The sequence below is a fragment of the Triturus cristatus genome, chromosome 1_1 (assembly GCF_964204655.1).
Source record: "Triturus cristatus chromosome 1_1, aTriCri1.1, whole genome shotgun sequence".
Lineage (NCBI taxonomy): Eukaryota > Metazoa > Chordata > Amphibia > Caudata > Salamandridae > Triturus > Triturus cristatus.
In genome coordinates this window covers 1237911494-1237935591 of record NC_140579.1, presented here as the reverse complement: position 1 = coordinate 1237935591, position 24098 = coordinate 1237911494, and the positions used below count along the sequence as shown (strand labels likewise).

The 24098-nt window shown below is 45.4% G+C and overlaps 1 pseudogene; it reads left to right on the top strand.

The window, feature by feature from the left end:
- The window catches only part of LOC146871894 (bile acid receptor-like), a 373335-nt pseudogene that overhangs the window by 338366 nt on the left and 10871 nt on the right, over positions 1-24098 (top strand).

Here is a 24098-nt window from a genome sequence, read left to right as displayed (position 1 = left end):
ATCAAGGCCACTAAGTGCCAGATAGGGCAGAGTCAGGTTGTGTATCTGGGCCACCTTGTAGGTGGAGGCCAGGTTCAACCATTGCAGAGCAAGATCCAGACCATAATGGACTGGGTAGCTCCAACCACCCAGACACAGGTGAGAGCCTTCTTGGGCCTGACTGGGTATTACAGGAGGTTTGTTAAGGGATATGGATCTATAGTGACCCCCTTAAATGATCTGACCTCCAAGAAAATGCCAAAAAAAGGTTCAGTGGACAGCTAGCTGTCAAAAGGCATTTGATGACCTCAAGCAGGCAATGTGCACTGCCCCCATCTTACAGAGTCCAGAATACAAAAAGAAGTTCATTGTTCAAACAGATGCTTCAGAGCTGGGTGTGGGAGCTGTACTGTCTCAACTTAATGATGAAGGTCAAGACCAACCAGTAGCTTTCATAAGCAGAAGGCTGACCCCTAGAGAGAAACGTTGGTCAGCTATTGAGAGGGAGGCCTTTGCTGTGGTGTGGGCCCTGAAAAAGCTGAGGCCATACTTGTTTGGCACTCTCTTCATAGTTCATACTGACCATAAGCCCCTCCTATTGCTCAAACAGATGAAAGGTGAAATTCCTAAACTGCTCAGGTGGTCCATTTCCCTACAGGGGATGGACTATACAGTGGAACATAGACCTGGGACCCAACATGCCAATGCAGATGGACTCTCGAGGTATTTCCACTTAGAACATGAAGACTCAACTGGTCAAGGTTAGTTTAATGTCCCTGCGTTTGGGGGGGGTTGTGTAGGAGAGTAGGATCTGCACTTGTGTTGCCCCCACTTTTTTTCTGATGTATACACTGGTTTCTGACTATAGTCTGGCTGGGTCCCTGCTAATCAGGGCCCCAGTCTCACTGATCTCTCTAAACAACTTGGTGTGCATATTAGATGCACTAGTGATTGGATACTGTGGTACCTTATGAGCCCCTCGTATATGGTACCTTAGGTACCTAGGGCATTGGTACTTCACAGGCCTACCAGGGGCTGCAGCATGTATTATGCCACCCCTGGGAAGCATTCGCAATCTGACACCACAGGCCTGCTACTGCAGCCTGTGTGAGGTAGTGTTAGCACTTTTCACTGAGGTATAGGTTCCTATATCTCACCATACACACACATATAAACCTATCAGTCACCCCTCTAGCAGGCCCTAACAATCCCGAGGGCAGGGTGCTTGGTTTACTATGTGAGGGGGTGCTTCTGCATGAGCAGGACCCCTCTGCAGCTGGTAGAGTCTATTCTCTTCTGTTGTTTGTGGATGCGGTTAAACCATACACTCTTAAGTGCATTATAACCTCGCGGTAAATGCTAACTTTGGAATGACTGCATCAAAACATGTCGTGTTTGGTGTCAAACAACTTGGAATCATACACCCACACCAGTAACTGGTGTGGGAGTATGATCCCACCCTTCTAGAGGGGACGACATGTACCCACTGTACTAAACGGTAGAAATCTTCTAGAGCCCTGGCATCACAAAATGGATGCCACCAGCACAGACACCGGGCTGCCCTCCTGCTGCTGACCGAAACTCGTAGTGGAGGAAGTCCAACAAAGGGTATCCTGTCACAGGGAGGTGTTACCACCTCCCAGACAGGATTTAGTGTATTGGAGCTGGGTGGGTGCACTCTTAGAGTGCCTTTGAAGTCCTGCACTGGGGGAGCAGTAGGCTCCTCTGTGCATATGCCAGCTCAAACCGGTTCAGGGGCTACCTGCCCCTGCTCTGGCGCGAAACTGGACAAAGGGAAGTGGGTGTAACCACCCACTACCCTGACCCTCCTAGAGGAGTGGTCATAGAGCTAGTCCCTCCCCTATCTTCACTATAAGATACCAAGCATTGCCAATGCAATTCAGATTACACCTGGACGACGCTCTACAAAGAAGAATCCTGGCCCTTCGATGTTCCACTATCTCTGGAAGACTGAAGAATCTCCCTTGGAGTCAAGGAGTGACTCCCCTGCTTGGCAGGCACCAGTAACTTTGATCAACGGTTGCAAACTTCACCGCTCCCGCCAGAGTCCGAAATCCCTGCATCCCCTGAAGCAGATTTCCTGACCTCTCGACGGCCATTTTGAGTCCCCAGTGAAGCTGTGGCATCTGGACCCCACGAGTGACGAGGAACAGCAATACCAGGGAACCGTGCACTGATTTCAAGTGCAAACCCTAAACAACGTTCTACGAACTTGTGCTTTGGACCATCTGTAGTCCAAGTCCCTAGCAGGTCTGGTACCGAAAATCAGCAGCCTACCCCATCCCGAGTGACTGTGGGCTTGTGTGGAACATTTCCTGCAAAGGCATCTTTGCGATTGCTTGCCCATTGGCTAGTGACTCACCCGAAGACTTTCTCATCAACTTCAAGGGCTCTCCTGATTGCTCCGGGCCTGCCCTCACTTACCCTTGCTGGGTAAGTCTATCAGATCTTGCTGGTCTGCATCATCTTCAATCTTCACTCCACACAAGACTTGCAGTTGCCAAGGTTTGTTGGCTCCAATCCGGTTGCCGACACTGTTATCAGCTGCAGACGTCGTGGGACCCTCCGAATCCAGCTGCTGGTCATCGTCGATCTCTTCTGGACCTCTTGAGCGAAGAGACAAATCACCATTGACGACCTGAAGCGACGCGACAACAGTGGTCATCCATCCTGCTGACCACCGGTCACTGGCAAGTGACTTTGAACTCTGTCCCCTTAATTTTCAGGTCCTCTTCAACTTCAATCCATCTTCAGATTCCAGCGGACACCTCTCCAGTCGTCACAAGCAGCAAGTCTTCAGTGATCTCCATTGAAAACAGCATCGCGACCCGACACCAAAAGACACCTATGCACCCGGCTTCCGTGGGTGAGGTAACTCGTGCACTCCGGTGCCCAAGTGTGTGTTGGCCCTCGAAATACTTACCCTGTAAGTGGCTTGCTTGTTGACTTCTCCGAAGTGCCCTAAAACTTTAAATTACAAACCGCGACGTGTGCCATTGAAACCAATAGGAAACCCGCGGCTGTGTTTAGACACTTCACGCGTCTCCCGTGGGCTGATTACTTACCTGCTAACACTGCAGAAGTGAAGCCCCAGCGATTCTCAAGGCCCTAGGCCTTTTCATTTTGCAAGTCGAGTTTGTTAAACCATTTTCTTAGTATGTGGTCTGGTACGCCCCTAGGGCTACAGCCATATTTGTGCTTAATTTATTGAGAAGTGTTGACATTTGAATGTGTATCTGAGTTCTAATCTCATAAAGAGATTAGTAGAGTGAATCTAAGAATAAATACATATATATTTGATATATATACCTGTGTGGTGTCCTTTTCATTTGGTAATTCAAGAGATTATAAGGTAAAACAAGCTGCTTTACATTCCTCAGAGACTTAGCCTGAAGGCTGCTCTCCACAGCTACCACTAGGATAGCTTTCTTTAAAAGGTTGTCTTAAACCTATCTACCATAAGAGTCGAATTGGACTGGTGCAAGGTGGCCACTATAACTAGTGACCAGCATATGACAGGCCAACTTCTCACACTGCCCTCCTAGGCTGCCGCTGCTCCACTAGTCTTAAAAGGGCCCATCCAGGTCCGGTCCACCCAGGCCCCTGGTGACCACTCAGCTCCGCTGGACCACTCACGCGGCTGCACAGCCTCTCCACAGCTCCACTCCCCAGGCGGCTCTCTCCTAACTCAGCCGCTCTAGCTTTGTCCGGTCGCCCAGGCCCTCAGCTCTGCTCCGGGCCTCCTCACATAGGGGGCCGATCTCATCCTTCGAGCAGCTTCTCCTCGGCCCGCTCCGTCTCTCTGGAGAGAGTGATCAGGAACTCGCTCCGGTGGCCAGGGCCTAGGATGTCAGCGGATATTCCCGGCCGCCTGCTCCACTAGTAAGCATCATGAGGGAGGGCAGCATGGTCCTCTCTGGAATGCCGCGCCCCAGGGAGCTCTGCTTAGCTACGGCTCCCGGCCTCAGGCCCAGGCCACACTGTCCTCGCTCCAAGTCTGGACTCCACTCCGGGGCCCCTCAGTGCAGGACGGGACCCCCTGCAATCACTACTGCTCCACCGTCTCCGTTCCTCGCCTCTGCCTAGCCAGATGGAGGCCAGTGGGAAGGCCGGGCAGCGCAGGAGATGGAGTGACCGAGAAACGCATCTTACTTTGCCACCATCTTGCCCATGCCCCCTGTCCATCGTTTTTTGCCCACAATGCAACCTCAGATTAGACCCAGCCATATGCAAATTAGTCTTCGTCATGCTCCATTAGGAGCAGTCCAGTCCGATCTCTCAAGACAGGTCCTCTCTGAAGCAGGACACAAGCAGCCCAAGATCGTTTCACCCTAGTTGGGGCCCAATATCCAATTTTAGACATATCCGGAATAATATACTCAAAATAATCATTATTAGCATTTAGCATTCAAACCTTGTTATTTTCACTAAAACAATATCAGCAATCGTTCGCCATCTTGGAACTGAAACTAGAAAATAGCTTAATTTGGTAAACACTGAAATGAGAGCATTATCGAAAATATCAATTTGAAGATTTGAAATGAAAAAGTATTTTAGATGACAAACAATAACTAATTCTGGAGCGCATAAGATGAGAATTGGAAGAGAAATTCTTTTGTGTATGGAAACGAATTCGCCAGTCATCAACAACTTTAGAATAAAAAAATTAAAAAAGCTTTAAACAATGCAAAACATCTCGAAGTCTGAAATTTGACAGATGATAGTCTGTTTAGTAATGACTCTCTAGAAGATTAAAATCTCCACATGCAAAAGGAGGTATGTTGCCAAGAGAAATATTTCTAATGTGACATCCCGCTACAAAATAGTGCCACCAACAGTTGGGCAATCAATATTTAGCAAATGAAGAGTGGAGTGCTTGTAGAATGGAGATTTTGGGCCACATATATCAACATTTGTAATAGCGATTACCCAATTGCGATTTGAAGCGAATCACAATTAGGTAATCGCTGTTCCAAATGTATGAAACGCCAAGAGTTTCATAAAGCGATTCGAAGGGAGCTGCAAATCGACCTACCTCCTTAATAGCAATGAGGTAGGTCGCACTTTGCGACCCCGAAGAGAATTGCTAAAATCACAAAGATGGTGGCCTGCTGGGGTCAGCAGACCACCATGTCCGTGCTTTTAAATATGGCAATCTTTTTTTTAAAAATGCAGCCTGTTTCCTTAAAGGAAAACGGGTTGCATTTGGAGAAAAAAATGAATAGTTCACTTTTCATTTTTTAAGAGCAGGCAGTGGTTCGTGGTATCTTACGCGGAGCACTGGATAAGAGAACTGCTACCAGAGAATGTGCTATCTTCTCAATTTGTGGTGGAATGGGCCCAGCCCTTATGCCTCGTCCCAGTGCGAGGTCTAGACCATTCTTTATCAGACTACTAAACATTAGAGACAGAGACGCTATACTGAAAGAAATGCGGAAATCACTGGAAATAAATGTGCTAAACACACACGTCATGCTGTTCACGGTCTACACTGCCCAAGTGCAAAAGCGTAGGGGATCGTCCAATTGGTGAAGAGGCACCTCCATGACTTAGAGATGTGCTACTCCGTACTGTTCCCAGCTCGACTTCGGGTAGTGGCTAAAGGTACCACGCATTTCTTCGACTCTCTAGCAACATAGTATTACTACAAGAGACACATATAACGCACTTAGAGGCTACTCGACTCCGTTTGCGCAGGCGAGGGCAAGTGTTTAGCACCAATTTCTCCACTCATGCTAGGGGATCACTGATATGGGTCAGGGCGGGGACCTCTGTTGCAGTCGAGGAGTTTAGTGCGGACCCAGGCGGCAGGTATGTCCTTGTGAAAGGCCGGTTAAATGGTCAGACCATTTTGATAGGGTCCATATATACCCCAAATGTGGACCAAGCAACCTTCTTACATCGCCTCACACAAATGCTCACACTCTGGATTGGGATCCCATGGCTGCTGGGGGGGACTTAAAGTCGGTGCTGGACACCATCCTGGACCGTTCCTTCCCTCCCTTGACACGCACAGCGGCCTCCTCGAATGCATAAGCTCTGAACGCTTGGCTTGCGCACTGGTCATTGACAGCTGTATGGTATGACCACAATCCAGATGCCCGCATATACTCCTTTTACTCCCACAAACACAATCTACATGTGAGAATGGATCGTATTGTGAGCTCTCCCTCACTTTTCCTGCTTATCAGACACATAGAATACCTCAGCCGCACACATTCAGACCGCTACCCCCAATTGATGCAACTGGGATGGGAAGCTGGCCCGCCTCCAGTCCCTACTTGGCGTCTCCAGCCGGCGGCACTGAAGAACTCAGTATTCCGGGCCTCATTAGGGTCAGCCACAACAGAATACTTCGGCATTAACACAGTTACCATGCGTAGCAAGTCTACCGAATGGGAGGCAATTAAAGTGGTTATTAGAGGACACAGTATGGGACTCATTTGTAATATGCGTAGACAGCTGACCCTAGAGAAAGGGAAGATAGAACAGGAGTTATTACCAAGTGAAACCCAAGTAGCATTAGGCGCAAGAGACTCAACATCTGAATAAGAAGCGTAGTGAATACATAGAACTGTTAGAACGATTGTGATGCTTAAACTACGCAGCACACTCTGCGCGCACACCTGTGACATCTGAAAGACCTGGGAGACTACTGGCATGGTTACTGTGACAGGAGCAACCTCAACACCCCATACACTGTATACACACCACACTAGGACCTATAGTGTATACAGAACACGAAACACATGCTGCGATGACAAAACATTACACAGCTTTATACGAAACCACCACCCCACATGACCGGAAAAGAACGAGTGTCTTTTTGACGTTGATACGTATGCCCACTATAACACCAGAACAGAGCAAAACTCCTGGCCTAGATGGGCTCCCAAAAGAATATTATAAAACATTTGCGGCAATATTGGCACCGCACCTCCAGGCACTCTATATCGCCACTATGGAAGACGCCACCTTCCTGAAATCAATGACTGAGGCAAGGCTGGTTTCGCTCCCTAAACCTGACAGGGGCCCTATGGAGCTGATCTCATACAGGCCTCTGGCTCTATTGAATACTGATTACAAAATCCTAGCGAAGCTCCTGGCGGATCAGCTAGCACCACAGGTCCAATATCTGGTGCATGATGATCAGAATGGATTTGTACCTCACTGAATCTGAGACGCTTTTTTTATGCCCCTAGTACGCTGAATTGTAATTAACATATCTACATCAACTGTATTTAAATAATTGAAAAGTGATTTTCAATGTATCTTTTATGGTTTTAATTGAACCGAAATAAAGAATATTTGAATTTGAGACGCTTTTTTAGGGTGGCTAAATATGCACCGGACCGATGGCCTCACTCAGGCTATCTGATTCTAGACCTAGAGAAGTCCTTTGATACCCTGGAGTGGGACTTCCTGTTTGGGGTGCTGCCACTTTATGAGCTTGGGGAAACCTTCATTAAAATGGTTCCACTCCTGTATAAAAAGCCAGTGATGAGGTACAGACAGGTCCATATATCTCTGCCACAGTTAAAGTGCGGCAGGGAACCAGGCAGGGGTGTCCACTATCCCCTTTACTGTTCTCACTAACTGTGGAGCCACTGGGAGCAGCATTTCGAACGAGAGGAGCGAAATGGGGGATCCCATTGGGAGATGGCATGCATACCATTTCTCTATATGCAGATGATCTCCTCCTATACCTTTTATACCTTAAAGATGTACATTCAATCCCGGGAGAGGTGGAGCACATTCTAAGGGAATTCGCCACCCTTTCAGGGCTGAAAATAGACCCAGCCAAGTCCTGTCTTTACCCGTTTGATGACATATGTCCCAATCCACAATACCTGCTTAACGTCAGTATAGTTTGGCAAAGAACACCTTCCTTTACTTAGGGATTTGTATAGATCATTGGCAGGATGACCTGCTTGAAGTTATCTAGGCAGGGCGCTGATCTCAATTCGATCACAAATCTCATTCTGGAGTACGCTCCCTCTGGCAACCAGGGGTCGCGTAGCCTTGGCTAAAATGGTGGTCCTACCGCGGCTTCTGTACCTCTTCACCAACCTTCCTCTATAGATACCACCAGCTTTCTTCAGAAGTTTGGAAGGAGTGGTGAGGGGTTCATCTGGGGGACCTCTTGTAGCAGAGTTGCCCTACTGAAACTCTATTTGTCGATAAATCTGGGAGGGCTCGCACTGTTTAACCTAGAACAATCCTATCTTGCAGCGCAACTGGAGTGGGTGGCCTGGTGACTCTCTGAGTCTCAACAGTCAGACACTGCAACACACCTACTGCCATCAGGTCCTTCTTTCAATATCTTATCCAAGCAATAAGCAGAAAACCCCAACACAGTTACTGCTGCGTGTAGGGTACAGATGCTACAGCAGAAGCCTGCTCATCACGTGAAACACAAAACCATACGCCCCGCTCTTCCACTATGGACCTAGAGGTCACACAACCAACAAAGCTCACGAACTACGACACTTAAAAGATGGCAGGATTCACGACACTGGAGATCTATATCATGAGGGCAACCCGATGTCATGCGCCTTTATGGCAGAGAGTAATGGGTTCCAACTGGAGCCATTCCTCATACAGTACACAATTATAGCGGCATTAAATAAACACTGGGGCGACATGTCAAGAGAACCCCAAACACATTTGACTGTACAATATTTGCACGTCATGGGACGGGGATGTCACCTAATTAAATGGCTCACCGCCTCTTTCAGGCACCACACACTGACAATGATACTCCCCTTACGGGCAAGCTGGTAAAGAGATCTACAGCAACCCTTCACGGATGCTGAATGAAGCAGGGTGCTGGAGGAGCCAAATAGTGTTCCGCGCAATATGCGTTTTCACCAAATACAATATTTTATTACTCAAAGGGCATATCTTACCCCAGCGAAAATCAATAAATACTATAACGCAGATGTTGCCTGCACGCGATTTCATACTGCAGACGTATGGAGCTGCCCACATTTGAGGGAGTACTGGGAATCAGTGGTGTCATCATTGAGTCGATGCACAGGCCGTTCGATACCCCTGTGCTGGGAAACTTGTTTACTTCATCTCTACGCTAGTACCAAAGAACAAAAAGTAACCTCCTGTTTTAATGCAGTGGGGTTAATCGTAGCTAAACGACTGATCACTAAAAGATGGTGCTCCTCTGAAACCCCTGCCGCACTCGCTTGGAAATGCTCATTACAAGTGTGGGCCAAGGCAGAAAGTGTTGTGCTGCATAGAGAAGGCACGTTGGGACTGCGCAAAACACCAATCGCATTGCACTGGGACACAATTTTGCAAGAGCTACTGGAAAGGGATGAGACCCCTGGAATCGCACCTGAGATTGCAACAGACAATATAGAATCTATGCACGCACTAAAGAGACATCTCACATACATGACATCAAAACGAATGCACCCAAATAAGTGACCACCGCATACACATTAAGCAGAGCCTGCATGTCACAACACAGATGCATATTCATGCCAATCACTGTGGAGACCTGGGGAGTATTGCATCAACTTATTAAAAGTACCATGCCAAGTTAAACCCCACCCCAGTTACACTTTAGTTGTCCTCGATCCTACTGCCCGCCTCCCAAGTGAACAGTCTCAATAATGGTACACACACGCCAATTGACAGGCAGAACATTCAACTGGTAACTAATAGCACGCACAACAAAAATAATTCACTGAATGATGAGATACGAGTTGCTTTGTTACATGTGTGCAATGATTGTAACCAAAATATGTGATGCACTGTACTGTACAATGTATACCTATTTTGTTCAGTGTTGAGACAAAGAAAACAATAAAAAACAGATAAAGAAGAAAAAAGACAGAGGTCTGATGTCAGATTATCTCTTCTGACATGTTGCTGCTTATTCTTTTAACATGTAGATTAGTGTACATTTTTCTTTCTCTGACTGCAAAATTAGAGGTTTTTGTGAAGTGAACTATCTGACAATCTTGCTGGGGTACAAGGAGTGTGACTGGAAAGACAGTAAGATGACAGTTTTTTTCTAACACACAACAACATTTAGATACTGTAAATAAACTGTACAGATATTTCAGAACATATCAGCAGAAGGAAAGCACAAATGATGTAAAACAAAATTGTAATTCTGAAGTGTGGTGAAACAAAGATTTCAATAGCATCAAAACAAATCAAGTCACTTGGTGATGTGCAAATGATGCATATTTGCTGAAACCCTATTCTTGCACATTTTCATTTTTGCACTATATAGTTTTATTGGTAAAACTGCATGTCAGTACGAATTTTGTTGCATTTCAATGGAAAATGTGCTGTCTGTAAATGACAGTGCACTGCCATACCATGCTTTAGTAATATAGTGGCAACAATGTCCACCAAAATGCACCCCTGGCTACATACCACACCTTATCGCTCTCCTGCTGAATGGAATGTGTGGCTCATTTGTTACACTTGTTCCTTGTGTGATGTTTGGATTTTTCACAGTCCGTATGACTTCAGTGATGTAACATTGATGACAGCACCCCCACTCTGGAAATTGTTGCAGAACCACTGTAACAGGTGCCAACACAACTCTAACCTCAAAAAAGGGACCATGGCAACAACAACACCTGCCAGCACAATAGCAGCTATAGCAGCAACTACTGCTGTAACCACAGTAGGAGAGACAGCTATAACCACAGTATTGAATCCAGCTGCAATCACGGCAGTAACAACAGACACAACTATTGCTGCCATCACGCAGAGACAACCGCTACCAGCACAGCAGAAAACACAGCAACGAGCACAGTTTCTATTGAACAAACCACGGTAACAACAACATTCTTAACCACAGCTGGAACTACAGGAGCAACAACAGCTGTCACCAGAGCAGTAACAACAGCCGGACGCATAGCAGTGACCACAGCAGCAAATACAGCTACCAGTACAACAGGGTCCACAGCAACCATGTTTGTAGTAACCACAGCCATAGCAACAGTCACAACCATGACTGCCGCCACAGCAGAGACAACAGCAGTAACAATGGTTACCAGTACAGCTGAAACCACATCAGTGCGCACAGCTGCAAAAGCAGGGCCAGGGCTACAAAAATAGCAGGAACACAGGGGCAACAGCTCTTACCAAAGAAGCATCAACAACTAGAAGCACAGCAGATGAACAGCAGTGACCACAGCTATAATAACAGCAAGACCCAAAGCGGGGAACCCAACTTTAACCAGAAAAGTGACCGCAGCTGCCACAACAGATGGGGATAAGCACCAAGCACAAGAGCTGTAACCACAGCTGTGACTACAGCTTCCTCCACAATGGGACCACAGGAGTTAACCGAGCTTCCACTTAATTAGAAAAAACTGCATCACCCACAATTGCCAAAATAGAAGCAATAGCATGCACAATAATAATTATAAGTACTGCAGGAACAATTCAGTGACATCTGCTACCAAAGCATTAGCTACTGCCTGCACCACCATAGTGACCACATGTACCCCAAAATCCACCACAGCAATGACCATAGCAGTAACATTAGTTGTATGACACTACACTGAAAAAAAACAATATTGACATACACAAATATCGGCTAAAAAATATAAAAACCTAAATATCGTGACTCTAAATTTAAACAGTAGACACACAAATATTGATGAGAAATATATTGTGGAACAAAATATCTAAAATGCGACAATATTGTAAGCAAAAAAAAAAAATCTTATATTCATAGTAAAATAATGGAAACATAAGAATAATCCCGCAAACCAAAATATCGAACACCAGAAACTCAACATGATTATAAATAAAACAAATATTACATTCAGCTTATAGGCACATATAAAACTAAGTCAAAATAAAATATTAAATAAATAACGAAAAAACTAATGGTGCCAGAAAATCTAATCCAATTCCAACAAACCAATTAAATTCAACTTAATGTAAAATTAAAAGAATTACAGCAGGACTGACTGCATCACTCTGCCGGATTGCAAACATATAAAAGAAGACTGCAGCACATCAATGAATCCCTCAATATTACAAACAAACTGAGGGGTTGATTTATAGTTTGGCAGGCAAAGGTAATTCTGTAGGTATGGCAGAACACTTTACTCTTGCCAAACCTGCGGTCATCTCGCCCGCCAAATTTAGAGTTGTCCACCAGCCATACTGATAATTCTAAACATTGTCAGGAACCACCGTCACAGCGATTGTTGTAAAAGTTTGACAACCAGCTCCTCAAACATGCCAAAGTTTTATGTTTCACTTTTTTCAAAAACAAACACCCAAAGCGGGAGTTTGTTTTTGGAAAAAGTAAAACTAATTTCCCACACACCAGCGGAGTTATCTTTTATGGTGTGATCAATGTATATTTTCTGCACTCAATAACCCACAGATAAAATGTCTGAAACAGCAAAATACATCAAATCCAAAATGAGAAGCTGTTATCAAATAATAGAGGATATACTTTTGCTAAGGAGAGGAGCACCAGTGAAAAAACACGCTGCACCAAATATTATTGAAAATCATGCTAAGGCAGGGCACCCCCAAAAATGAACTAGTTGAAAGCATTAGGGAATATAATCATCCCACTAATATTACAAAAATAGAAGTCAGAGATATTTTACAGGTCCTAAAAAAGCCCAGTTCGCGCTCACAAAACCCAACAGGAACAATACTTAAAAATATTATACCAAATGTTTTTGAAAAGGCAACAGGCCAACTCCACGGCATATCAACACTAAAAAGATAAATTGTCGGAAAACTTAAGGGCTTTATTAAGAGTAAGGCGGTCCTATGACTGCTGTATTCGCGAGCACGGTCCGACCACTATCACCACTGCGGGTCTGCCTACCGTATTATGATGGTGGCGGTGGGACCATCACAGGACCTTCGCCAGGATCCCACAGGTGGGTGTAACAAGGCCTGAATAAGCGGGCGGTGCTATTGCTGGCACTGACAAGCATATTACGACCTGCATATCCACCGGCCTTTTCAAGGCGGAGACCCCGTCATGAAAAGGGTGGCAGACATGCAGGTAACAGGGCGAATCTGGGAATGGGGGAGCTTGCGGGGCAGCACGTGTTGTGCTCCCCTGGAATTGCACCCTGGTTCCTGCACGGTGTGGCATGCACAAGATTGTGTATGCCACACTGTGTAGGAACATGCTGCAGGCACTCTCACAGCAGCAGTTTGCTGTTAAGGTTCTCCTATGATCTATCAAATAAGAAGAACAAGAGGGTAATTAAAACTCATCAACCACCCAGTGCAGGTCAAAATCCCATCAGCCAATGGTCTCCTAATGAGCTAACAAAATGTAACTGAAAAATGTGAGGTGGGTCAGAAAGTGCCACGTAAGCACCATCCATAGAGCTACTGGTTGGTACTCACCAGTTTACTCACTCTGTCATCATCTGCACTTTCTTGACAGAACAAAAAATGTAACCGAACCCAATTACACAGACGGCCGTTCAGGTTAAAATGGTCTAAACATGCCTTCTTTTTATTGAGTGTGAACTCTAGTAAAAATTAAAAGATATGTGTGATAGATGTTCACAACTCTATTTTAACTGATGGAGAGTTCAGATTACACTTTTTTCATATTACAGGGCGTAGATAGATGTCACCTTCACTTATACACCTCACTCTTTAATTTCTTAGTTTCTTCCATTACTTCAAGAGTTAGGTCCCTGTGAATTCCTGCACTGTGTGGCAGGCACCATGAGGTGCCTGCCACACAGTGCAGGGATTCACACAAACTCCCATTTCTATATGTGCTACGTCCGGTTTACGGCCGCGGTACGAACTCCCATAGGGAAATGGGAGTTTGCGACTGCACCATGTGCAGTCGTATTGTAATTAGGTATGCGGAACCGCCGACCAATGGTCGGGCGGTTCCCATACCGATACGGAGTCCGCCCGACATCGTAATAAGGCCCTATGACTTCAGGCGTGTTCAGTCGGACAGGATGAATCATGTGTCAGCTGCCCTGATTGTTTTTTGTAATCACCTGTTCTTTCACAAGTACTACGTAAGTGCGACCACATAGGATAAGGAAAACTTACCTTTTACTCGTGGTTAGAGAGGACCCTTAATTTTTAGGGATCCCACGCACAACACACGAAGTAGCAGCATTGTTTAGAGCACCACTATTTTATTAGTTCAGATCTAATTTTGGTTGCCTTGGTACCAGTTTCTCTCTTTACTGTTGCACACACTTGCAATATGTGCAAGTAGTTTGCCGTCACTGCTGCCAAGGAGACTAAGATGGAAGAAGAAACATGGACTAGGCCCTAGTCACTCAGAGTGAATACACGCAATCTCTGAATTTCTAAACCGCTATTGACGCAGTTTCTGATTCTTTCTCTAGGTGGAAAGGTGAAAATTGAGACTAAGAAGGAGCCCTGATACAGGAGTGTGTTTATTCAAATGTTTGAATTCTTAAAAAATGTCATTATTAAATATATTTCATGTCGGCATTTTTTTTTGTTAATAAATATAAACGCCTTCCTTTGTGGCAACAGAACCATTTCTGACTGTACAGTATAGACATAACAAACATCCAAAATTCACAAACTAAGTACTCTCTTTTTCATTGCAGACATCATGGATGAGTTCATTACGCCACTATTTAAATTTTACAGAAGCATGGGGGAGCTTCGTGTGACTGAGTCGGAATATGATCTACTTGCAGCAACCACTGTGTTCTTTTCAGGTACATTTTTGTTTTTCCTTTAACCAGTACGTTGATCCATTTAGAATACTGAGGTATTGATTACATGTTATGTTAAGCACTGCAAACTCAGCGTTTCATCCTCCAAAGGTTGGTAAACTGAGTACCATTATAATAGATAATAGCAATGCATTATTAACAGTGATTAGAAATGGCAAGACTATGGTAGGAAATATTATATACAAAGTTAGTGTTTAAGATGCTACTCAATTTAAACTATTCTCTGTGTTTAAAGACTCACTGGAAGATTTACCACCTACCTCCTAATCTTTACTTGTATGTTTGTACTTTTGCGGTATTTGTACGGAGTGTATTAAGCGGAAAGGCAGCGGAGCTGCAGACAGTCAGTGCAGAAATACAAGTTATTCTAGGTGGGAGGTGCTGAATTATTTAACATGTCACATATAGTATTAGCTATTCAGCTCCTTCCTAATTTGAAGAAAGCCAGTGGCGTCCTGATGGTTACGGAGCTCCTGTTCCAGATCAAAAGTATGCAGAGGATTCTCAAAAATAACCGAAATCTCAGAAAATGTTGCAGAAGGCTTTAATTATAGTCGTAATAAATTGAGGTGAGAGACTGCCGATGCAGACTGACTGTTTGTAGAAGACTCCAAGAAGATTTTCAGAAATCAGGCTTCAGAGTCAAGAGTCGCAACAAGAGCACTGAAGCAAAACTGCAGGGCTGTTGAAGCTTTTCAAGAAGCGAACCCAGCCAAAATGCCTACATAGAGGATGCCTACATAGAAGATCCGTTGTTAAATGATTTGTCACATAAGCAACAACAGTTCTTCATTAACGCAATCAATAATATCCAAACCAGAGTCCAAAGACCATTGCCATCCATCATTAGACCGAACATAGGACTGCCAAACCGTTTACAAACATATCTAGGTCTGTAAGCATTTCTATCTCTTTTAGTTTGTTTTACTTTTAGTAGGGAAAGCGATACTCCATCAGAATACTGCCATCATGGCATTTGCATTGCGGCAGGTGCTGCTGGCTACAGCATTCGCTGCCATGCAAAATGGGGACACCTGACATATCCCTGCACTACGTGGCAGGCACCATGCAGTGCCTGCCGCACGGTGCAGTGATATGTAGGGGTGCACCATAGGTGCCTCTCAAAACCCATACAGCGGTACCTGGGAGGCACCACCACCGATGTAGGTATATGATTCCCCTCCGAGGCACCGGTGGGCTCAAGGAACCGGTCGGATGCGTGGCGGTCGGTCTTTCCGACCACCACCTATCTGCCCGCCCTGGTAATATGGCGGGCGGATATCAGAGCGGTGGGAACGCCACTGACAGGCTGTCGATGTCGGTCCAACTGTCATCACAATCAGCCCCTCAATATTTATTTATCTATTATTTTATTATCGCTCTTTTACCAAATGCCATGTAGAAGCATGACAGCAGTACAAAATGAGAAAAAATAATGATGGCAGTTTAGGGTTATATTATGTAAAAGTGACAACAAATGCTCCTTTGATAATTAGTTAAAGGCCCACGAGCTAGGAGGTGATCTCATTTGTAAAGGAAGTCGATTGCATTGGAAAGGAGCCAAAATTACTAAAAAGTGAAACCTAGAAGAGGCAGAAGTAGTACAGAAGGCTGACAAAAGACGCAGAACCAAAATACAATGACCAAGAAGGAACATAAGGAGAAATCAGAGCACAAAGATAAGGAGATTTCTGTGAGCGATAGCATTAAAATAAAAATTGCAAAAACAGGTAACCAACGCAGCTGGCGTAGATGTGGAGAAGTTGAGGACTGACATGGAAGTGAAAAAGAAGGCAAACAGAAGTATTGGAGATTGACTGAAAAGGAAGAATAACATATTTGGTTAGGCCTTTTTGTAGAGATGTGTAGTAATCGAGTCTGTGTATGTAAAATAAGTTTCAAGGGATATTGAAACCAAAGATTCGAGGTAACAAATATTACACAGTAAATGGGATAGATTTTACAACACAATTTTGTATGTAAAATCAAGGGAGGAGTTAAACCCAAAACCCAGGTTGTAAGCACAAAAGGAGTAAGGAGGTGGAGCAGAGTAGGAAGGTGGGCAGTACAGAAAAGAATTTCTGTATTACAAGGGTTCAGATTAGGAAAATTAGAGCAGATCCATGTTTCAATATCTGTAAAAATGATGAAGGAAAAAGAAAAGAGACAGAGGCACCTATTCTTACTTTTTCCAGATCTCAGCCCAAGCTCACTGGGAAGGAGACAGTAACTACAAAAAATTCTCAAACAATTGGTGCCGTCTAAAGTGCAGGTTTCCATATCTCTTGAGCCTGTCTGAAACTATCCCATGAAGAGATGGTGTTCCTGTTTCTCAAGTTTATGCTTCAGCACAATTATTGGAGACTCCGAAACTGAAGAAGAGAGGAGATAAAATTGGCACATTTGAAGAACAGTGTATGTTATACACCTTCTCTATCAAGTCAATATGATCGAAGGACATAAAGGACATGTCCTTGCTTCATGTTTAATGTCTTTTTTGCTATACCTTGTATATCTCACCCCAAAAGTGTTTTATATAGATGATCTGTATTTCTTTGTTTGTTGTTACTATTTGGTGCATCCAAATTTTACAGTTCTTCTTTGTTTAAATCTCTTTATTGACGAATATGTATATTAAAAATATTAGACCCCACTAGCCTGTTAAGATTTATGCAGGTGTTTGTGTGAGCTACAAAATTCAATAAAAATCAGTTACCATAAAATGTTTTAACTTTTCTGTAGTTAAGTGGGCATCTGCAGAATGGCCTTTATAGATGAAAGCATTACATACAAGATTTTCAAATTTAAGTCCTGGTACTTTGGCAAATACACCATTCCGTTTCAGTCCCTATGTACTCTCTAGGGAAGCTGTGTCAATGGTGGAGAACTCATAAAGCATTGGGCCTGTTAGGACACATTTATAACAACTAGGTAATGTTCCTTATTTAAACTTGACTGAATTGTTAAGGAGCACTTTAGGTTCAGGAAACAAAGGAGTGAACTATTAACTTACACAATTCTGATTTTTTTTAATTTAAAATCTGTGTAAACTCATCGGGTGATGGAAGGATACAGAGCCAGGCAAAAGTAATGTATAATGCACCTTTTCTCTTGTTCACACGATATTACACTAAAATTATATGAAGAGTACCAGAGATTTTATCTACAGAGAGTATCAAATGAGCTAAGATGGGTCTTGCAGCCCTTAAAAATGCGCACAATAGTAGCTAATTCTGAGAATGATTCAGTAATTTCAGCACTATTTCTCTGAAGTGTTTCAGTATAAACTAGCCGGAATACAAGTGACATTTACATTATCACTGCTCAATAATTAGAATTTGACATTTACATTCTTGGTGAATATTCAAATATCACGTTTGTTTATGCGTTTATAAAGTTTCGAGTGGATAGTTACAAATATACAAGTTACTTGAAACTTCACATTTTAAAAAACCCTAAGGGGCAGATTTATGACGACTGGCGCATCCCTGCATATCAGCAGGGATGCGCCAGTTATTATGCGCCACAGCTGCGCCACCATGGATGCGCCGCATTTATAATGCGGCGCACCATGGGGCAAAAACGGCACAGATGCGTGACGCATCTGTGCCGAAAAGTGGCGCATTGCTGGAGTTGCGTCGCAAGCGCGACGCAGCTCCAGCAATGATCTGGGGGGCCCTATCTGTACAATGCTGCGTCAATCCTTACGCCTGCTTCAAGCAGGCGCAGGGTTTTGACGCAGCATGGGCATAAAAGTGACTGAGTGAAATCTTGTAGATTTCACTCAGCCACTTTTAGGAGGCGTTCCTGCGCCGGAACGCCCCCACCTGCCCTGGAACGCCTACATGTGGCGCAGGGCTTTACAACGTGACGCATCTGGGAGATGCGTCACGTTTGTAAATGCCCCGCACCATGGCGCAGGATTTGCGCCGCTGCTGCGTCACAAAAGTGACGCAACGGCGGCGCAAAAGTGCCGCAAGTGCAACATAAATCTGCCCCTAAATACATAGGACTGAAAGCACATTTGATCAGACAGGCAGCAGCGCAATAATGCATTAATATGATCATGGTAGTTGCATATTAATAAGGGCCATACATTACACCAGTTGCTCACACACATCACGGGGGTTGTGAAGATGAGGGTCGTTCAACTGTTACCTCCATATCTATACCATAGTGTTTCTGCCAGGGACCCAAAACCTTATAAACCTTCTTCGGGCATCCTTTAGCCTTTTAGTGACTTTTTTAGCACTTATGTAGAGGTCCATCCCCGTTTTCCATTCTCTGAAGGGAGGGGGGCTCCGTAGCACCCCAGTACTTGGCTACATCTCTCTTAGCTACTATGAGGCCCAAGTTCCAAAAGAGGGGTTTGACTCGAGGGATATCGACCTCTGTGAGTATTCCTAACAGGATGGACTTGGGATTCATTGGTATTTATTCTCCCAGTATTTTCATTGAGTTCCTCTAATATGGTGGTCCAGTAGCCGTGTATATTAGGCCATTCCCAGAGAGGGTGTATGTATGATCTGCTGTCTATTCTACACCGCAAACAGTTGGGGGACTCTGCCCTACTGAATGTATGTAAGCGGGCCCTGTCATAGTATATCCTATGAAGGATCTTGAATTGGATCAGCCGTAATTTTGATTTATTGGCTAGCTCTTTCGTGTGTATTAGTGTCGCCTCCCAATCCATGTCGTCCATGTCTCCCATAGTGGTTTCCCACCGGGACCTCTAGCACGTCAGTAAATCGGGCATGTTGTTAATTAGTGTCTTATAAGTCCATGAGACATCTTTTTCTGTTATTTCTACTCGGAGCAGTCAACCCTCTAGAGGTGCGTATTCAGACATATCTACCATGTCTTGTTTCCATCCAAGCATGTTTAAGTTGTATCTATTTGAACTGTTGAGTGGCACTCAATTGGTTATCCTAATGGAGGTTGCTGAAGGTGATCAGGGCTCCGTCCTGTAAGAGGTCCCTCAGTGTGGAAATCCCTATCATGTCCCATACCCAAAAGCCCCTCAACTTCCCAATCTCAGTCAGGCGTGTTCCTTACCACAGTGGAGTTTCTTGGGTGACCCGTTTGTCCCACCCCATTCATCTTTCTGCCCCTTTTAGTCTTCTATAGTCCTCTGGGTCACCAGTAATAATTTCCTCACCCTTTTGCCACCACAAAGGTAATGCAGGTTTATGTGTGGGTTTGAAATTCTTGGCATGAAGGAACAGAAATAGATGAGGGTCCTCTCTACCTGGTTCTGTGTCTAGCCAATTGTAGAGCCTATGGCGATTGAATCTTGTTGATCTCTTTGTCCTAAACCCCAACTGGTCTTTGTTGATAAGGGAGGTTATCATGGCCAGAAGCCACGTGGCTAGGACTGTGACCAAGATTTTAGTTTCAACTTTCAGTTGTGAAATTGGGCAGTAGGAACCACAGTCCGTAGTGGGTTTCCCTGATTTATGAATCCCCACTATGGTAGTGATTCAGAGATCTGGGGGAGAACACCCTCCACTTTTTCCTCTGCAAACATTTTGAGTAGATGAGGGCAGGAGTTTGGCGTTCCTCTTAAAGAGCTCAGCTGCTATTCCATTTGGACCCGAGGTTTTCCCTAGTTTTTGCTTGCCTATGGCAGCCCCTACTTCCGTTAAGGTAAGTTCTTCTTCTAGAGCAAATTGGTCATCGAAGGTCAGAGTGGGGTTTGTCACTTCATTTAAAAAGTCTCTAATCTGGGGCTAAGCAGCAAGTGGATGGGCCTTATAAAAGTCAGCGTAATATCGTGCAAATGCCTTGGCAATTGCCTGCACTGAGGTATAAGTGTCTCCCCTGTCAGTCTGTATGGTATGTACCCACAATGCCGCTACCTCCTTCCTGCCTAGCCATGCCAGTAGTCTCCCCGCTTTATCTCCCACATCGTACAGGCAACGTTGTGTGGATAAAATCAAGGACTTCACCTCTTGGTGCGCTAATGCCTGATATTCTCTATGGATTATGAAGATTTTACACATGATAAGGGAGTCTGTTTCTGCACCAAGTCGCCCCTCAAGCTCCACCAGTTTCTCCACTAAGGCTTCTATCTCACAGACCTCTTTCCTCCTCTTGTGAGCAATAATGTTTTGTGCCCTGTCCCTGAGTACAGTTTTGTATTCTTCCCACAACGTGACAGCAGACAACACCAAATCCTTAATTTTGGTAAAGTATAGTTCCCTATCAACTCTGATTTTGTGAGCAACTGTTTAGTCTTTTAACTCCCATGCATGTAGCCTCCATCCTGCCTTAGATCTATGAGATTTTTCCCCCACTATGAGCCAGAGTGACGAGTGGTCTGACAAACCCCTTCCCAGGCAGTCACACTCTCTATCTCTTCTGCCCCCCTACCGGGGCCAGGATGTAATCCAACCTGGAGAATTCTTTGTGTGGGCTCGGAACATATTAGTACTTACAGTCGTAGACGTGGTGGCGGTGCAGGGGTCTGTCAGTCCCAAGGTTGATAGGAACCCCGCCAGTGGTGTGGCTCCCTTTCGCCCCGGGGTCTGGCTTGTGCGGCCTAGGCGAGGGTCAACTATGTCATTAAAGTCTCACCCTATGATATGCGTAGAGGAGCCAGCTTCTAGCAGTATCTCAGCCACCTTATCCAGTGTTTGTCATTGGAGTCGGGGGGGAGGGACAAAAACGCTAACTGGGGTGATATCCCTTCGTCCCCACATCCCTTTTACATCTACATATGGTCAATTGGGGTCAATCCACTATTTTGAAGGGGGTTGTCTTCCTAATTAGAATGGCCACCCCTCTGAAGCCTGTGATAAATCCAGTGTGGGCTAACGTCTTGTACACCCCTCTGCCTAGAAACCAACACTGTGAACCCTGTTGGTGTGCTTCCTGCAATAAGACCACATCTGGTTTTAGACTCCTAAGATATGTGGTCACCAGGCCTCTTTTCATCTTGTTTCCTAGCCTGTTGACACATCATCAGTGATTAACCCGTGTTGCCTTGTGTGAGAGCCCTGCTCATTGGTGATGTGTGATGGTGGTCAACTACCTGTGATCACAGTTTCGCCGGGAAGAGCAACATATATTGAATGTGAAGGACCCCCAGTTTTGTTTTAATAGAACCAAAGGTGTGCCATTGTTTTTGTATTTCACAGACGTAGTCGAGGAATAACATGATTTTAGAAGTGGCGTGTCTGATCTCCCAAGCTCGGCGTGTCTCCCAAAATATTAGGTCTCAGTCATAGTAGTTTAAGAACCAAACGATGAATGGCCTTGGGGGTACTCCCATCAGCGGTTTTACGTTGGACATCCTGTGAGCTCATTCAATAACGAAGCAGGATGATAATGGCTCCATCGGGAGGGTTGTCTGTCAGCCATTTTCCAGAACACACTCTGCATTGGAGCCCACAACACTTTCTGGAAAACCCACAAAGAGTAGATTATTTCTTCAGGCGTGATTTTTGGCGTCGTCCACTCTCCAGGAAATGACTTTCAGGTTGGGTGTGCAGTCCGTGACTTCTTTGCAGATAGCATGGGTTGTGTCTTCCACCTCCGATATTCTGATCGCGCCTGGGTGACTTTTGCTGAGATATTGCATAAATCCTGGTGAAATAGGGTGACCTCAGAACGTACTTCGCCTATTTCCCCTCTAGTGCCTCTCTGGAAGATTGTATGGCCTGGAAGAGCATTGTGTTGTAAGACATGGGTGGCGTCTCCTCTTCTAGCCCGGTCTGGGAGCCCACAACCATCGTATCTCTGTCCATATTCCCTTGCTTTGGCGGCGTCGAGTCCTTATCCTTGGCCATAGCAGCTGAGTGTGTAGTAACAGCCAAGTGTTGGCTTTCACGGGGGCTTACACTGTCTAGCTCCTTTGTGCCTCATGCGCTGCAAGGAGTTCCAAGGGGGAAGTTCAAAGCATTTCCCCCACTTGTGTGTTTAGGTCCCTGAGCTGCCACAGCAATGCTGCCGTTTCGTGGTAGCCTCTCCCCAAGCAGCGTGTGGGTTGTCTCTCTGTCAGGCCTTATGCGGGCATGGGGTCAGTGGCCTGCTGATCGTGTGTGGCCAAATGGATGTGCCAGGGCCATCTGTTTTCCTTCTATGACCTGTAGCCAGTGATAGTCTATATCTCTCCTGCCCTCAATTATGGTGTGTGGAAAGCCCTCCCACCGGTGTCTAGGTCCCTGGTGTTATGATATTGTTACCCACAGCTCTTCGTGGGTAGTAGGGACTAATCTGTGCAAGATGCGGGCCCAAAGAACCCTCACCCCCCTCGATGGCTTCATATATTCTCTTGTTGAACAGTTCCACTGGGGAGGAGGGCCCTTGTCTCTGTCATCCCTGGAGTCCCCAGGCCCTCCGGCGTCCTCTTCTTCTGCACTTCTGCAGGCCCCAGGCCAGACAATGACAGTGTGTACTGGCAGCCCTTGTTGCTGTCAGGCCTCTCCCTTGTTGTTGCGGCACCTGGTGCACTGCAAATGGGCCTCTCACCTTGTGTCTCACTGCAGAGGCCTCCCTCTGCCCGTCACTGCTCCTGCCCCACACGGCCCCGCAGACACGCCCGTCCCTCTTGCAGGGGTCTTTGCGGGCAGGGATTTCAGTACCAGTGTGTGGCAGGGCGCAGCAGCCCTCAAACAAAGCCTGTCAGTCTCCCAGCAGGATTGCCGGCTCATCCCTTGTCTTCGGGTCTCTGGCTGCACATCTGCAGCCGAGGCCATCCAGGTCTCACCGGAGCCTCCTGTTCACTTGCCTCTGTCCCGTATCTGTGCCAGGGGCAGAGCTGCTCTGTAGAGGCTCCCGGCATGAGTTGCAGATGGGTTCCTGTAGCGGGAAGTGTTCTTTGAAAGAGGGATGCACAGGCCTCGGCTCCCCATCTCCACCGCTGGATCGAGATCGGCTGCACTGGTGGTCAAACTACTGTGGCAAGTTAAATTGAAGAGATTGGTACTAAATTGATAAACCTGATCATGCAAGCACAAACTGATGGGCAAAAGGTATCAGAGAGCTGCATTTGCACTCGACTTTTAGAAAAACTCATGCCCCTCCCAGTAATACACCAAGAATGAGTTTGTGAATTGAGGGACCAAACATAAATTGATGCTACGCAGGTAGGTGCAAAATCCTTGTTTTATATCAAGGATTAATTGAGTAAGGTTACTTAGAGCTTCATCACAGAAAAAAGGCAGGTTAGCAAAGCTGCAACCAAACAGATCTTATATCCAATTTGTCAAAGAGGTCACAAACCCTTAGAAAAAGCTTAGCAAGTAACCTCCACACAGGAAAGGTTCATTCTTTTATCCACAGAGCCTTTATCCAGCTTTCCAGATATGCTAATAAGAGGTGGTCAAATACTCCCTGAGCAAAAGCACCCTGGATAGGGATTCAGCAGAG